A 17,161-nucleotide genomic window follows, 5' to 3' on the forward strand; every position below is an offset into this window, starting at 1 on the left:
CCCAGTGAGCAGCACCATGCCACGCTCCCTGCTAGCCCCGTACCTGCTGCTCTCTGCTGGTGCTCCCACCTTGGGAAGCAACCATACGGAGACAGCGTAGAGAAATGTTAATCCTTGAAATCTTTCACAAGCCAGAGAAAGCTGAGCTTTTCATGGTTGAAGAGCAAAGGCCATCAGAATCTGAGATTTTGTAGCACCCACGTCGGCTACCTGCCTGTGCCACAGGGCACGTGCCATTGCTCGCTGCTCCAAGAAGAGCACAAGAAATGCAGGGAGAGCTGTTGGGCTTCCACAGCAGCGCATTTCCTTCGGTCACATTGGTGGCCCAGGGAGCTCCCGACAGGCAGGAGGGAGCACGGCGGCGCTGGTGCAGGTGCCCTGCTGGGGATCCCGTCCCTCACCTGTCACCGCTGAGTGACCTCCAGCACCTTCCAAGGGCAGAGGGACACGAGAGCGAGGGACGGGGTGCGGGAGTGGAGCAGAAACATGGGCTTCTCTTCATCATCTCTCCCAGGTGTATTTTGTTTCCTTAAGCATGTGCTGATGGCAGCATCTACTAATTCTACATTATTAAAGCCAAAGCACAAAAGCCATTCAAATTTCTCTGTCTGAGAACCTAAAAGCAGTCGGGAAAATCCCTTGAAACCATCCTGCCATCCTGCATATAAGTATTCAGGCACTTGTTACTTTGGTTTGCGTTGACCTTTACTGACTCCTGAAGCACGGTAAACTGGCAGATCTCAGAGGTTTCATTTTTGTTCCAGTGCTGTTGATAGGGTCTGAAACATTAATTGGGCAACTACCCCAGAACCAGTTGCAAAAAGCTCATTTTCCACGTAGTGATGACAGCTGCAGAATGCTTATTGTTGTTGGGATCCTCAGGCCTGGGAAGCTGAGGACCAGGATTGTTTCTAGGTCAGGACTATGACAGGTAAAATCGAAATATGTTAAGACTGGGCAGACATTAATCATTTCACTGTGAATTGCAAGCACATCTGAAGACGGTATTACATTTCTTCAGCTGTTTTGCACTCACATTTCGATTCAGAGGTTCGCGAGGAGTGTTTTGATTATTCTATTTCTATTGATGTGCTGTTATGCTGTGTTCCGGTAATGCGATAAGAACATTTTATGCGTGGGCATACGATGCACGGGCAGCAAGGCAATGCCCTCTGTGCCCACTGGCAGTGGTGCGGGCGCTGCCGAAGCGGCCCCTGCGTGGTCGGACGAGAGGCGGGTGCCCCCGGCAGGGCGCTGGTGCCTGCAGGGGCTGCCGGGAGTGGGGGCTCATGCTTACATGACAAATTGCTTGGGAGGGAACTATAAAAATAATGAGAACATGCGTGATTACCTAATGACATTTGATAATGTATGCTACTGTCTAATTTTGCTGGAATGCAGCGGGGGGGCTGATTTAAAAGCAGCACTTACTGCAAGGGCCGGGATGCTCGTTGTCAGTCCGTAACGCCGTGTCTGTGTGACCCCTGCAGCCCCCCCGCGTCACCGAGGGTCGGGAGGAATTTCTGCACAGCCTCTGCAGCGGCGCGGCACCAGCGCCGTGTCAGCACCATCAGCCATCGCCACGGCTGTACTTGATGGGAGTGCGCAGCTTAGTTTTTACTTAGTGAATTTGTTATGATCTAGGTCAGTGCTTGGGACACATAATTCTCCCTGATATGCCAAGCAGCCTTCCAAACAGATTTGTTAGTAAGCTTTAGGAAAAAAAAGAAAAAAGACAAAAAGACAAATCTCCAGGCGGTTTCAAACTTACAATGTCCCTGTTCAGGTTCTTGCCCTTCAGCTTCCCAGAGAAAAGGTTTGGATTCATTTTTTTGGCTTGAGCTCTTGAAGCATTGATGAGAGAAGCTGAGAGTAACCAACTTAAGTTTTCCCTCAAAGTCATTATTTGTGAACACCCACTAAATAGGTTGCAACGTGCACAGGCCAAAGGAGCAACTAGGAATCTTGATTTGAAATGAAGGCTCAATATCATAAATGTGCTGTCTAGAAGCAAGGCCAAATACATGGTGTATGTGTTTTTTTGGGGGGTTCTTCTGTTATTCCAGCAGATATTTAGGGTTGAAGAAGAAATTATTATTATTATTTCATTGAATCAATTTGTGATGATAAATGATGCATTTTTCTATCATTGCAATGCTCCAGCCTCTAAGAAGGACTTTTTATTTCTTTCTGCACCTCAGGACTTGGTTCAGATCATCAGTGTGGTGTGCTCATGTTCTAGGGTTTGTCTATGCCTAGTTTCAAGTTAATTTGATGTGACACGATGGCACTGGAGTGATGAAATAGTTTCAGTACTTGGCAAACTATAGTTAATGGTGGTTGATGAGGAAGGCAAATAGTCAAATTTGCTTTCTCCAGCAAGACTATCATCACTAGTTTGTCAGGTTGTATTTCTCAGTGCCATGTCGTGTTAACTTCTGCTGTGGGATGGTGCTGACCCACAGCAGCACAACATAGCCTCAGAGCTTCAAATTAAAGCACGGCAAGTTACTCTGAACAAAATTCAAAGTATGGTGAAAAGCCTCTGTGGTTACACAGGGCAGGAGCACAGGTGTATTTGCTGCAAGGCTGGTGTTTGCTCTGACTTCGGATGCACATTTTGGTCAGGCTCCTGCCCTTTCTGATGCCTGTGGGACGTGCATGCAGCCTGGCGGGGGTGGCCTCTCAGCCCAGACCTGGGGCTGTGATCAGCAGACACTGCTCAGTGGTGCTGCTGCCAGCCGCTGCACCCGTGCCACGCTGCACCGTGGCAAATCCACAGCGGAACGGATTTGCTGAGCCAGCACAGACACGACTGGGTTTTGTTTATTATAAGTACTAGTTTAGTGCATAGTTGCTCAATGTTTTCAAAAAAGTTAATGGCAGCGAGCTACATTCTTATTTCTACGGCTTATTTTTTTCCTGCAAAAACATGACACCTTATTTGCTAATAGGTGTTGCTATGAATAATTAAAACTAAATTGCAACTGTCAAAAGAAGAGAACGTAGCAGAGGTAGTGATGTTTTGTCCTTGGTTTCTTTAAAAGAGGATGCTGATGTTTTAACATCCATCCTACCTCTCTTCCTCTGCGTGGAAGGATTTCAAAGAACCAAATGGAGTTTTAGGAGACATCAGGAATGGGGCACTGAAAGCCTCAATTGCCGTTGTATTTTCACAGCTGGTCTATCATTGTGGTGGCTTGCACTTTGTGCAAACCAATTAAAATGAATAAGTGCACTCTGATCTAATATTCAGCTCATTTTTTGGCATGCAATCACTCATAAATGCACATAAAACTGGAATTCAATTAATCAGATCATACAATAAGCCTGTCTCTTGCTATTTTTTCCTAATACATTTTTTCTTTGAATAAAAATGTAATTGTCAGTGCAAAATATCAAACCAGAGCCACATAACAAATAGCTATGGATTTGTAATTAAACCCAATAAAGGCTAAGATGAAGTATAAAAGGCAGAGAGCTAAAATCCAATTAAAACTTATTATGGGAAAAACAAAGCCAAGCTGGTGGCTTTTATTTATTTATTTATTTTTTCAGGCTGATTGCAATTTACCCTAGTTTGTGACAAAACACACAGTTACTGGTAACAAAGCCCGAGGTGTGCTGCGGTGAGTGCGCGGCAGACGGCTACCGGCAGGGGAATGGGGATGGGTTACGCAGACATTGTTTTCTTTTCTTCGCTTGGTTCCCAGCACCAAAGCTTCTGAGGCATGGAAAATACATGCATGAAGTTACCCTAGACTGAACACGACTGGAATTTGTGCTTAAAATGGAGAAAAATATTAGATTTCTCTTCCCAGATCTCTCATTGTTCCAAAATAACTGTAATTATTCCCCTTTTTTTTCCTGTTCTTCCATTGTGAAACATGTAATTCTCTTAACGAGCAGAGAGAATCATCTAAGTCTGGCCTTTCATTTCGTTCTGACCCTAATCTTTTTTTAAAAAATTGATTATAGGCATGACTCCCTAGTGCCTGTTTTGTTTCTTTGTAGCATTAATGGTCTATTGAATAATACCCAATTGCTTTGTTTATCCATTGATGGTATTTTTTCGTTTTTTGTTTTTTTTTTTTTTTTTCTTCTTCCTTGCTAATGGTTGGCACTGGTTTTGCAGCTCCATCTTTCTTCACCTTACTGTACACCCAGTGCTGACCAGCCCGAGTGAAGCCAGGAACGGGAGAACATCCCAGAGGTGCGGTGTGGCCAGTGCGGAGACCTTCCCTCCTTACCCCGACCTACCCAGTGTATCGCTTCCACGCTGGCACATCCTCTGGTTTCATGTCTTTGTATTTCAACCTCCAACTTTCACCACTACCAAAGTCCTAACCTCCAAGAAAATTATCCACGATTCCCAAACCCGTATGACTTACACCTCAGAAGTTAATGTAAAAGCAACAAGTGTTGAGTTCAAGAAAGGAAAGATGTGGTTCTGGGGTCTGTCATTAGAAAACAATGAAACCCCGCCCAGCTGGGTAGCCTGGAAGTTGTTGTTTGCTTTTTCCCCAAACAAGGAGCCCGCACCCCGGTCCTAGCACACGCTGTGCATTGCAAAGCGCCGGGCAGGGGCGGGTGAGGTGCCAGGTGAGACAGCGGCAGGTCCAGGAACGACGGACCCCTTCCAGCTCAGCCAGGTTCCACCTGTGCCAAGGGGGCCAGCAGAGCCCCGGGGGCTGCAGCAGGGCTCAGGGCCAGGCTGTGCACCCGCCGCAGGGACACCCGGAGGCAAGTGCCCCCAACCCACGCCCCGAGCATCGCCGCAGCAGGACAACGCTCTCGCTGCCATCCCCAGAACCCCCGCTCTTGCTGCCCTTCAATTTTCTCCCTTTCTATGCAGCCCCTTGGCCTGCCGTACGTGCGGGGCATGCTCCGCGAGCCCACCTTGTCTCACCTGCGTGGGACCGAGTGTGCGGGGCTGGGCGCGGGCTCCCTGGCACTGGCTGGAGCTGTCGTCCTGAGCAGGTGGCACCTCTGGGGAGGGAGCCCCTGAATGTGCAGCTGCTGAATCTTCCACGCTTTCTGGCGACCTACAAACTCCTCCTCGTCTTCCCCCCCAGGGCGAGGCCGGGGGGCGTTGCAGCGGTCACAGCTTCACGCCAGGGACCCCTCCTGAGTCTCAAGTTCCTGCTGGAAGCCTGGGGAAAGCTGGGCGGTTCTGGAGAAAAACAGGTCACTGGTATTTTTAGTAAACTTATTCTCAGAAACGTCCAACTCATGACTAAAATTTTTCAGACAAATTAACCTCAAGAAAGAGCACAGCGTGAGATGTTTCAGTCCAAGCAGCCGAGCTGTAAGCTGCTGGGAAGAGCGTAATGGTGGGAGACAGCAGGGAAAAGGTGAACCTGGCTCCCTCCACACTGCTCTGTTTTTTGTTTGTTTGTGGTTTTTTTTTTTTTGTTGTTTGTTTTTCTGGCTGAAAGAGACAGATGAATGGCAGAAAACTGTTTCTTTTGCCTTTTGGGAGCTGGGTGAGCCCCCTCCTTTTTTCTCTTCCATGGCTACTGAGCGGAGCGGCAGAACTGCGCCTGCAGTGGGAAACTGGGTCAGGGGCACGCTAGTGCAGCTCCGTGTGCCGCCTCTCAGTGCTTTACCTGTATCAAACGTGATACACTGCTACCTTTCATTTCGCAGGCTCTTCGAGGTGTCTTAAATAACTGACATCTCCTAGATGTCTCCTTGCTGTTCATTCTCCCCCTCTCCCCGGCAGTGAGTGCTCCTTGGCGGCACACGTGCCCCAGGGGAGAGAAGCCTCAGCTCGCGCACTTCTTGCAAAAGTTGTTGAATAGCAAAAGGCTTTTATGGGTTAAATACTGAAGCCTTCTGCAGGCAGTGCTGGAGCTGTATTTTCAAAGCAGCTCTTCTGTTCACATCTGAAGTGATTTTGAGCTCTTCTGGAAACGCAGCCACTTACGATGTGACCTTCAAGTGTGTAGGAAAGAATGAACATTCACAGACTCCAGAAGGCTCCTGCAGCTCCCAGCTATGAGTGGTAAGCTCTTAGGAAAACCTTGAGTAAGATCCAGATAGAATATAGCCTCTTATTTTGCAGCTGTTGTTAGCAACAGCATCTGTACCAAAGCAATAGGAAAATGATGTCACTCGTCTCATCAGAGAGTAAGAGGAAAACTGCACCTGAAATCAGAGAGAGAATGAGATCCTAGTTTGCACATCTGAGTTTGGGATGGAATGAATACTCTTACTCTTTGGGTAATGTTTATGTTTTTTTATACTGAAACAAAACATTGACCACCTAGCCTAGTGATTGTCAGGCACATGCATTTGACATAAGTTAAATAGTAAATAACAAGTATTAAAGCTGTCTGGTGTTAACATAGCAACAAACATTAGTGAAATTGTGGTGGAGATTCAGTCACAGAATTCAGTTCTTGGCACACTACTGTCATATCCACCCTCTAAATACCTTCCACCCTGTATTAATTCACCTGCTCCACAACGGCTGTCTCAAAACCTGACCCTCATTCTGTAACCTTAACCTGAAGCCATTCCGCAGGAAGTTAATAATGCTCTTGTGCAGGTACTGATGAAGTGTGATCCATCCTCGCTTAGCAGGCTCCTCTTTAACAATTAGCAGCGTTAACAACACTCTTAATATTATGTCAGCTGCACAGTCATTATTCACATTCAGTGCCTGGACTGTAATTCAAGCCATCTGTTTGACGCTTTCTCTTCTGTTGGAGCTTGCTGCTGGAGCTGCCATCTCCTGCTCCTTGCTAGGGAGCAGAGCCCTGAGCTATGAAAATGAGGTGCTGGCAGCGGCGCTCCTTGCTGGCTTTGTGCTGCTGGCCTCACACCCCGCAGTGCTGCTTTCAGGTGTGAAGCAGGGCTGCATGCTGGATGACAGATGAATGCATTACTCGATATGTTATTGATCCCGGTGACAGCACGTGTTTCTGTAGAACCGTGCTGGCTGGTCCCTTGGGCATGGTCAGGGGGTCTGTCCCCTCTGCTCCCAGACTGCAGCCACTGGGGCACTGCCACCTTCCGAAGGAAAGGCTTACCCAAAGGTCTTACTTTGGTGGGCTCGGGTGTCCTGAGCTGTGACCACTGGGGCAAAGGAGCTCTGTGTCCTGCTTCAGCCTGTGACGAAGCCGCAAGCCCAGAGTAGGTCTCCTCGGCCACTTCAGGGCAGGTTATTTTCATGTTGCCTGGTTTTACCCACTAATAAAACAGGACAGTCTGATTTCAGGAGACAAAAATACTTAATTCCACTAAATTAATCTAGAGAAAAACAAGCTATGCAGTATATTGTCTTCATCCTCTGCTGTTTCTGATAAGCAGAGATTCTTTCCTTGTGCTGGGTTTGGTAACCTCCTCTGACATCAGTGATGCTTACACTGAGCCCAGTCATTCCACTGGCCAAATGGGTGGAATTATACCTAATAATTTAATTTAGGTTTAAGTGCTAGCCTTTTATGACACAGGTGCTACTAAAGGGCATGGTTATATTGTAATTCAGGCAGACAAACTTGCGCTGGTGTTAAACCTGCCAGGAGCCATGGAGACAATAGGGTACACGCACCAGTGAAGGCTCTAGTAAATCGTGCAAAACCATCCCAGTAATATGGGCAGGTCTCCAAGAGGAGTCCATATGGAGCCTGAGCTTCCCTCATCCACAAAGATAGCAAAATCTGAGCTAGCTAACTGAATGTGGCTCAGTGCAACTATAGAAGACACAGTTGAGCCTCTGAAGATATATATCCCCAAATCTCACTTTGATTCCTACCTATATCTTTGAATTCCCACCTATGCCTTTGAATCCTGCCTATATTCTAACTCATTGAAATCACATTGTCACATTTCTATTTATATATTTGTCTGCGTTGTACGTTTATACACAAAGAACTTTGTTGACAAGCAATTTAGCATTTAGGAGCATTTGAATCAAGCTTAAATACATTGAAGTTTCTGTAGCAGACAACCGAACAGTTCCATATTCCCTGTCCTACAGAAGAGCATTATAAACTCTGCTATCAAGATATAAAGCTTCAAGAATGCTGCTCAATAAATCATGCCCACTAAAAGTGCACTTTCTCTTTTTCCTTGACTTTTGGACTGTTTTAGACTGATGCTCAGCTGTTTCTTCATATGCTCGAGTGCAGGCGGTGGCGTTGCAGCAGCATGTAGGACCATGCAGAACACTTTTCCTTGAATGAGTTGCACCACTGAAAATAAGGGTTTGTTTTACAGACGCTACATTTCTCAGACATATTTCTCAGATTTCTTCAGGCTGGAGGAGAGCACCTTCTCTTTCACAGGGACTGAAGAGTTTCTCAGGAGTGCAAACAGTTGATCAGAGAGCTGCTGGGGAAGCTGTTCTGTACGAAGCAGCCTGGCCCGGCTCGGCGCCCCACCACGTGCTGCGGGCAGGGAGCAGGCAGGGGCCTCTCTTGGTGGGCTGCTGCTGGCCGAGCCCCTGCTGAGCAGCCCGGTGCAAATGCTGTGAGCGTGATCGCACCACTCAGCATGGGCTTTATATGTTATTCACGAGCTGAAGCCAGTCTTGGATGGTGAATGACACAATTTTCACTGCCCCCCCCCCCCCCCCCCCAGTTTTGTTTGATTTAATGAAGCATTGTTTTTTTTAATTTGATTTTCTGGCACTATTATTCAGAATTCCTTTTTTTTATTATTTAGGTGGTAGGTTGGATTTTGAACTCTTTCTTAGTGACAGCTTGCTCAGAAACAGCATCTAAATGGCACATAAAACGTTGACATTGCCAGAATCCATTTCCAGGGACTCAGTTTTGTATTTCCATGTGGCTTCCTGCCAGCCCTGGGAGGCTGAACTCAGGAGCAGGCATTAAATCCAGGGCTTCACAGGGCAGCGCAGGTCGGTGCCGGGGTAGCTGCAAGCAGCTCCACGAGCTGAACACGCTGCAGCAATCAGGCGAGCAGAGCTGCTCCACCTCTCCCCGAGCACCAGGAGACATTTTGAGCTCCCTCCCTGCAATCAGAGCAGCACAGGGAGAAGTGAGGTGGTCTTCACTTGCGAAAGCCGTGTCTGCAGGTGTCCCAGTTCCTGTGTTCAGAGGAGAATCTTGTACTGATTTTTTTGGATGCTTGTTTTTTTTATTTTTATTTTTTATTTTTTTCAGACTATTACATTGGTGATAGAAGATGTGCTTCTCTCCCTTCCCTTCCCTTCCCTTCCCTTCCCTTCCCTTCCCTTCCCTTCCCTTCCCTTCCCTTCCCTTCCCTTCCCTTCCCTTCCCTTCCCTTCCCTTCCCTTCCCTTCCCTTCCCTTCCCTTCCCTTCCCTTCCCTTCCCTTCCCTTCCCTTCCCTTCCCTTCCCTTCCCTTCCCTTCCCTTCCTCCTCTCCCTCTCCCTCTCTTTCTTTCCTTCCTTCCTTCCTTCCTTCCTGGCTTTGTAATTCATCTTTAAACTCCTAGATGTTGGCATGTGGCATCTGGAGATCATTTTCCTTGTGCAGCTCTGTACAAACACAGCAAACACAACAGAAGTGCATGCAGCATCTGCCCACAATCTGGTGCTTCTATTCTCTCACTCAAAAATGAAATTTGCCGAGGTTAAATTTAAGCGACCAATTATCCCAGCTAGTATGTCACCTAGGCCGCCCGAGACATGGCTGCCAACCGCGTTCATGTCCCCTCAAGCTGCGACGCTGTCCCCCGCGGACGCATCGCTGCCGCCCACCCACCGGCAGGGCGCTCTCCTCCCGCTGCCGCGGCCGAGGCTGAGCCACCCTCCTTGTGCCACTGCCGCCTCCTCGCCTCGTGCTGCCGTCGCGCCTCCTCGCCCTCCCTGCTCGGCTCCTCCTGCCCTCGCGTGTCCCCTCACCCCACGTGTGCCCGGTGCCCCAGCTCCCCGTGCCCCGTCCGTGTCTCCCCGGAGCCTCCCCAGGCCCCCCCTGCCCTGCGCTGCCCGGCCTGCAGCGGGTGCGCGGAGCTGGTGCTGCGCCTGCACGCGCGATACAGTTTGTTCTCTTTGGTTGCCTAAGCTTTGCTTTGCGTTTATTTTTGTCTCTCTTTTTCTTTAATTATTCTATTAGTACAACATTTTAAGTGTATTAACCAAAATAATGTCAAAGGATTTTTACTTCAGTACGTGTGCCAACAATAATCACTGCTAAGTCTTAAACAATTGTAATAAAATAAGTGTCTTGCTGCTAATGATACCTCATTTGTATTAAAGATGCTTTAGTAGAAGCAGTTTCTACAATTATTTCAACTAACGCTTATCTACTATGTCGGATTTTGAAATCAAAGTACATGCATGGAAAATTACAAGCTACTTGGCTTTACTCAGCAGTGGCACAATAATTCCGGAAGCCCAAGAGCACCGCTGGCTTTTGAAGATCATTTCAGAAGATTAGCTACCTGTAGTGGAAATTAGCAGTGTGAATTACAGACCCACGATCCGAGTCCTCTGAGTGTGGCAGTGGGTAACAGCTTCAACAGGAGCCTGACCCCCCCCCGTGATGATTAGGTTGATCGACTAACAGCAGCCACCTGGCACCCCCGGCCACCCAGGGGAGGGCAGGAGCCAGCACCGCTCCCTCAGAGAGGTATAAAAGGGCCTCACAGGCAGGGAGAGAGTTTTTGGGACCGAGGTGTGATCTCTGGGAACCTGTGACTTATTAGAGCTGCCAGACTGAGGAAAGGTTTGTTTGAGTTTTCTTTCTTTTAAACTTTAATGATGCTGTTTTGAAGAATTGTTTAGATGCTGGAACAAAATTGTCTTTGGATCAGTTCATGAGTATGCTTTTATAAGACTCTTTTCCTAGCTCCATTAGAGAGCTTTCTGGGGAAGCTGTTACATCTCGGTGCTCCCTGAAAATGTTCCTGAGAGCCCCTGGTACTGCATTGAGCTCTGGAAACGAGCAGATGAGGCTATGATTCATGACTGATGTCCTAAATGCATCAGAAAGTAATTAGCGGTGATGGGTATTGGGATATATTTCAGCAAAGGGCCTCAAGAATTTTTCTTGAGCTTCAGGGTGAATGATCTGTGCAAAGCTGAATACTAGAGACTTTACGAATTCATTCAGCCTCATGACTAGTGCTTTACTTTAGTTGCTGGTTACGAGCAACTGGCTGAGGAAAAAGTAGTTGGAGAAACAAAATGTGTACATGGAGTACCTGAAATTTTATAGGGATGAAATGTGTCCTATAAAATTTTTTAGGAAGAAAGGAAATATTTTTTTTGAAATCTGACCAAGTTATGTTAAGTGTAGTCTTCCAACATTTTCAAACCAAGTAAAACTTAGTTAATTTTCCTAACGAAAACAAATACAGACTTAAATTGTTACAAAAATGTTAAAGTAGTTACAGGCTTCTTGAACAGGAAAACTCCTACAGACCTCAGCTCTTCTGCCCTGTTCTGGATGTCCATGTTATGCTGACTCTGGAGCAGCCTCAGACAGCTCACCTCCACCTCATGCCCTGGTTTCACATCAGGAAGGTTTTCAGCACCCTGGTGTTATGGGTGCTGTGTTTAAACTATCCAAATAATGCGTTAAGATATTTATTTCATTGGAGAAGATGAAGTCTGAGGACTGCTTTGTTTTCTCCATATTGTATCCCAGGATGGATGTGCCCTTGGTCAGGAGAGAGGAACTGCGTTTTGATTTCATGGTTGCCCCGTCCTTGCACAGTTCCCTGCTGCTGGACTTTAGAAATAATACAAAAATAAATCTTATTTTTTTCCTGTAAGCACAAGATGCAGTGATGCCAGGACCTTGCTAAGGATGCAAATGTGTTGTGGGAGGAACTTGTTTTAGTGACTGCTGAAGAGGGGCCTTAGTGCTCAGCCATACTCCCAGCTCAGGTCCGCCAGTCAGAAGTCCCCAGGTAGCTATATGTATCTGGACAGTGTTAAGGATCTCCTGTAACCTCTAGAGGCTACCCCAGTCTGAACTGCTACCCGATTTCCTTATCTCACATTATGGACGTACAGGCGGCAGGTAGCCAGTGTCACAGCTGAGCCCCAGGTGCTCTGTGCTGCGTTCCTCTGTGCCACCCGATAAATCCTTGCTGACTGCCTGCACGGGGCCTGAGTGTTGGGAGTTGGCAGGAGTCTGTTTGATTTCAAGCCTCTGTTTTTAAGGGGAATGGTAAGCAAAGCTTTAGAAACCTCTTCTGAATCTGTTACTTTTTCTAAGTTTTGGTCATACAGAGGGAAGAAGCTCCCCTGTCCTTGTCCCGAACCTGTGGTCCTGCAGTGAGGTGCTGGGGCTGCTGCCGGGGGGTGCAGGAGCAATGGCACACAGCTCACGCAGATTTAATTCCTTCCTTAAACCAGAACGACAGCATGGTAAAAAGCATTTATGCCTCAGATTTTATCACTGAAGTGTGGAGAAGGAAAAGCCACTAACAAGTAAACTTCAAGGAAGAAATTAAAATATATGCAAACACAGATGCTGCTTCAGGAGAAATTTTTGAAAGTTACTTTTTAAAATAAATGAGAAAATATATAAAACATTTGCAGCTTGGTGAAATTCAACAAGCTGTGAAGATTATCAGCTGGGCCATGAGAAACTTTCTTCAACAGTGGTTAATAAGTAAAATGCCAACACCAAATGAAATGGAGGGCTTTAGAGAAGTGGAACTATTTTTTTCCTGTTTGAAAATCATCAGTATGGAAAGCAGCTATAGTTTTAGACTATAAAAGCTTACGTTTAATATAGTCCTTAGTATCTCGGGTGAAAGGTAGGGGCTGAATATGGCCCCAGAAAAGACAGTATTGAGAGAGCGGTGGTGAGGAATTCAGTTTCTCATTAGTCCAAGTATGGTATTAAGGTTGTTCGTGTATTTGCTGGGCTTTTAGTTGCAAGCTTTTTTTTGAAGGGGGGTATTTTTTAAACACTAATTAGAAAATTAAAAACACTCAACTCCCACACATCAATTTGTCATGTTCTGCTTTACCACAGTAATTTAAATAGAGGGATTTCAGAATTTCATTGTGATACTCAGCCTAAAATACAGGCATCTGTCTACAGCAGAAATGTATTATTCCACTAAAAGTCCCCCACTGCAAATCAGAAACACAGCAAAGTATGCATAACAACTTGCTTACGAATAAGTGTTACTTCTTACAGTTGCAATGAAGCAGGCGAGCTTCGTGTGGCCTTGGCCTGTGCCTTGGGGCTGTCCCTGTCCCCAGGGTCCAGGGCTGCGTGGTGCTGGGGGCAGGCGGTGGCCTCTCCTCCAGGGCTGAGCAGTTCAGTTTAAAGGGGAAGGAAGTGGAGCAGTGCCCCCCTTCCAGCACCTAGTCGCTGCTTGGCGGTGCTGAGGTGTGAAGGCAGGTCAGACTTGAGCTTCCACCAAAAAACCCACAGCTTTCCTGCTTAGCGCGAGCAGCGGTACCGGCAGGTTCGATAATAAAAACTGGTGGTGCTCGGTGAGCCTGTTACGCTTAGAGTGTGCCCGCAGAGCGGGATGAGCAGCTGTGGTATTTTGTCTTAATTTGGCATTATCTGCCAAAGTGGAACTTGATTTTTGCTGAGATGAAGTAAACTTTTCAAATCAAAATTTTCTCTTGAGTGTATGTTCTTTTCTTTAAATCTAACTATCCATCAACTTTGCAAGTAATTTCCAGAGCTCAATATAAAGAGGATTTTAATGACTTTCCTCTAATAAATTGTACATAGAGATAACAGTATGCAATATAGGCTTTGTATGAGGGAAATGTTTCACAGCCAAATGTAGTTCACTATTTGCTTAATCTCCATGTTTTATGTCAGAACCTTTAATTTAATTTTGCCATTAGCTTCTAAAATCTGCCATGTCTGAAATGCCACATATTAAGAAAGCCTTTTTAATGACATTATATCCAATTTTTTCTTTGTGATATTAATTCTGAAAAATGGAAATTAAAAAGTGGTGAATGTTATTTCAGTAAATTTACTGGAAGCAATTAAAGTACAAACACATTTTTGTGATTGCAGAGAGTAGCCAGTATTAGCAAACGTGATTTTTTTCTCCAATGACTATATTTTCCCCCTTCAAGGAAAAGTTTAAAGTATCAACAGAAATGATGTTTTTTTAGAGATTTTTCTCTATTTAATTGAGCATCGTATGTGTGCTTGCCTCTTTCAAAGTGTTAAGTCTAATCCTCCAAGCCTGAAAATCTTTTGTAGGCATGAAGGTCATTAATTTTAATTAAATGGAACTTTTTTACACTTGCTAGAAAATGAGGATTAGTCTCAATGAGTTTCATTAAATAAACAGCAAATTACAATTTATAACGTATCTCTGAACAGATCTGAAATCCTCTCACCAGCCGCCTGTGAGCTGGGCAGCAGGGAGGGTGGCGGGATGGGGCACAGCCCCGCACGCCCACAGGGTGCGTGTGTCCTGCGGGTGCGCAGCCCCTGCTGGGCTGCTCTGGGGCAGGGCTTGGTGGTGGTCTGAAGAGGCACTGAGGTCGCAGCTTTCTGCTAGGGCATCCACTTCGGTGGCACGTTCAGCATTTATTTACCTTTTGCATGTGCATGCTTCTTCCAGTTCCCGTATTAGCAAGCAATTCCCATTTTTGAAGAGGTGACTCAGAAGTGAGCTGGATTTTCATTGTGAAGTAATGGAATTGAAGTCTGAAGATCATGAATTTATTTTTTTGAATAAAGTAGCTTGGAATTTATTTGCACTGAGTGGTGATTGTACTTAATGAATACATCTTAAACAAGTGGATGAACACCCAAATATTATGAAGCAATGACTGGATGAAATGTGATTGCTATTAATAGCTGTTGCACTGATTAATAGGAATGGAAGAATTTTATTTCACAGTATGGATGGTATCCTTCCCATTTTCTGTTCCCACCTTGCCAGACAGATTTTGTGATAGAATTGTGAAATTGATCCTCTAAACCATTCAGTCCAGTTTTAAACCCAGAGCAGTAACAAGATGTGCAGTCTTCCCCAGCATATCTAAGGTTTGTTTAAATCAGGAAAAAAAACTTATCTACAAATACAACCATAAATAGAGTGAAAATTGGCCGATTTTTTTTTTAGACTTTTGTTTTCCCTACTCTGTCAGTTCATATTCCACTTTCTGGTTTGCTCATATTCTTGGTGTGCTTCAGGACAACTGTGACAGAATTTCTTAAAGAATCTTGTGCAGTTTGAGCTGCTAAGATCTGTAGATTTCAGCTGGTACCAAACTGCTCTTCTGAAATATTAGCTGAAAACTTGCCCGTAAGGGAAGAACTGGGTTGCATTTAGCATGACAGCATGTATGTGTACCCTGCAGAAAAATGTTCAGGGGACTGATTTAGCTCCCAAGTGATACCGCCAGCCAGCTTTGGTAATGTTTCCACACGAAGTACCTGTGGTCATATTGGATCCCTGCAGCAGAAGAGGAGACTTTTACTGCCGTGTCCTCCTGTGGGGGCGTGCCTGTGTACAGCACTCAGGTGTCTAAATGAACCCATTGGGAAGAGGTGCGTCTAATTGTCCCGAAGGTATTACAGCTTGTAACTATTTGCTTAAGGAAACCAAAATCCAAACCAAACCCATGCCCTCCCCTTCCAGACCGCATCCCCTCAGGGCAGCCAGCCCATGAGAAATGCTGCGGCTCTGCAGCTGGGTAACCCAGCCCGGCTGTCTGTGCATGCTGGAAAGCTCCATTGCACACTTGTCCACATTTTGAATCACTCCCTTCAGACTTGTACATACTGTTTTTTCCAGATGCCAGGATGTATCTTATGGGCTAACTACTCATTTAAAATGTAGCTGCAAATACACTGGGGAGGCTCACAGTCCTACGCGCACAGTGTTAAATTTGGTACATTGGACCCGCAGTAACAAGCCGCATGTCATCCTCTTGTACTGCGGATAAACTGGTCTTCCACTCCTGTAGTTCTGCGTCTTTTCAGCAATTCTAATGTTCTCTGACTTTGTCTGGCTAATGCATCCATTTCTCTTTTCGGCTGAGGTTTTTGATGGCTGTGAAAATCAAAGCATTTGAATATCTGAGATTGGATTAGCACCACAGAAGCTGTTCTTCCAGGAATGTCTGCATCTCAGCTGCCAACTCTCCTTTTACTGCAGACTGACAGGATAGCTGCTCTAAGTGTTTCCTTTTCACTTCTTGTTTGGCATGTCTGATTTAATTAATAATGTACTGAACTGCATGCAGATCTTTCTTGATGGGAATTCCGAAATATACTTTGTGTGAAAAGCTCTTTCAGTGCAGTATGTAAGAAATGGTTGCTCTTGCTGGTGAGCATGAAGGTGTGTGGCAAGTATTTTGCTAAAATGGAAAAAAAAAAAAACAAAACACTGAAAACAACCTCAGTGTAGAGTATGTTGCTTTTATTTCAGCCTCTTTGGGTTTGAAAAATGGCTGTTGTTTAGCATATTTCCAGGCGAAGTCTGATATTACCTTTAAAAGAAGCAAACTGGTGCAACTTAAACAGCTCAATGTCATCCTGGAGTTTTTTTAGTAATGATGCTGCTATTCCTGGCAAATAAATAGACCCCTCAGCTCCTTTGCTGTGGGCAACATTGGAGTCAACATCTGTAATTCTGCTCCCCTCCTCTGGTGTCGTTTCTGAATTGCTGAACTCGTGACCAGCAAAGGCAGGCTTGTATCAGCAGCTTGATATTTATATCTTGGCAGGGAGCTGGTGTTTGCTGGTATCATTTGTCTCTGAAGAACAATATCTGTAGTACATGAGAGTACATTTTCTACCCTTCTCCCTCGCCCCCGTTACTGATGTCACCTGAGGCTGGCCATCTCCCAGCCATGCTTCTTTTCATAGCACTGTCTATTTGTACCATTTTTCTCATTAAGATGGGGAAAAAAAAAAATCAGCATGGCATCTCAGCTGAAGAAAAAAGGTGAAAGGAGCTCCTGCAGTCACTGGGCAAACCTGCCCACGTTCCTTGGGTGGGGGCAGAGGGGCCAGCTGCCCTGTGGGGACAGTGCTACCCCCACGGGATGGCAGTGCCGGCAGGCTGATTCGGGGTCTTTGGTCACTTGGCTTATTTCTATTCCACGAAGAGCGATGTGCTTTTCTAGCTGGGCGTGTGGTCAGCTGGGCTGAAGTAGGGAAATTCCTCCCTTGTAGAAGGGCTGCCCCCAGGCTCTCTAAAGCTGCCCCCAAGGCATGGCACGGGGGCACAGCTGCATGCAGGTTTAGGTAGTTACATCCAATTAT

The 17,161-nt window shown here is 45.9% G+C and overlaps 1 long non-coding RNA gene across 1 annotated transcript in view; it reads left to right on the plus strand.

The window, feature by feature from the left end:
* The first annotated feature begins 10,605 nt into the window (after positions 1-10,605).
* The window catches only part of LOC310881705, a 63,773-nt gene continuing 57,217 nt past the window's right edge, over positions 10,606-17,161 (plus strand). The window contains exon 1 of the long non-coding RNA XR_014572512.1: positions 10,606-10,660. This is a non-coding gene — a long non-coding RNA (uncharacterized lncRNA). The remainder of the gene's footprint in view (positions 10,661-17,161) is intronic.

The sequence above is a fragment of the Anser anser genome (assembly GCF_964211835.1).
Source record: "Anser anser genome assembly, chromosome: 14".
Taxonomy (NCBI): domain Eukaryota; kingdom Metazoa; phylum Chordata; class Aves; order Anseriformes; family Anatidae; genus Anser; species Anser anser.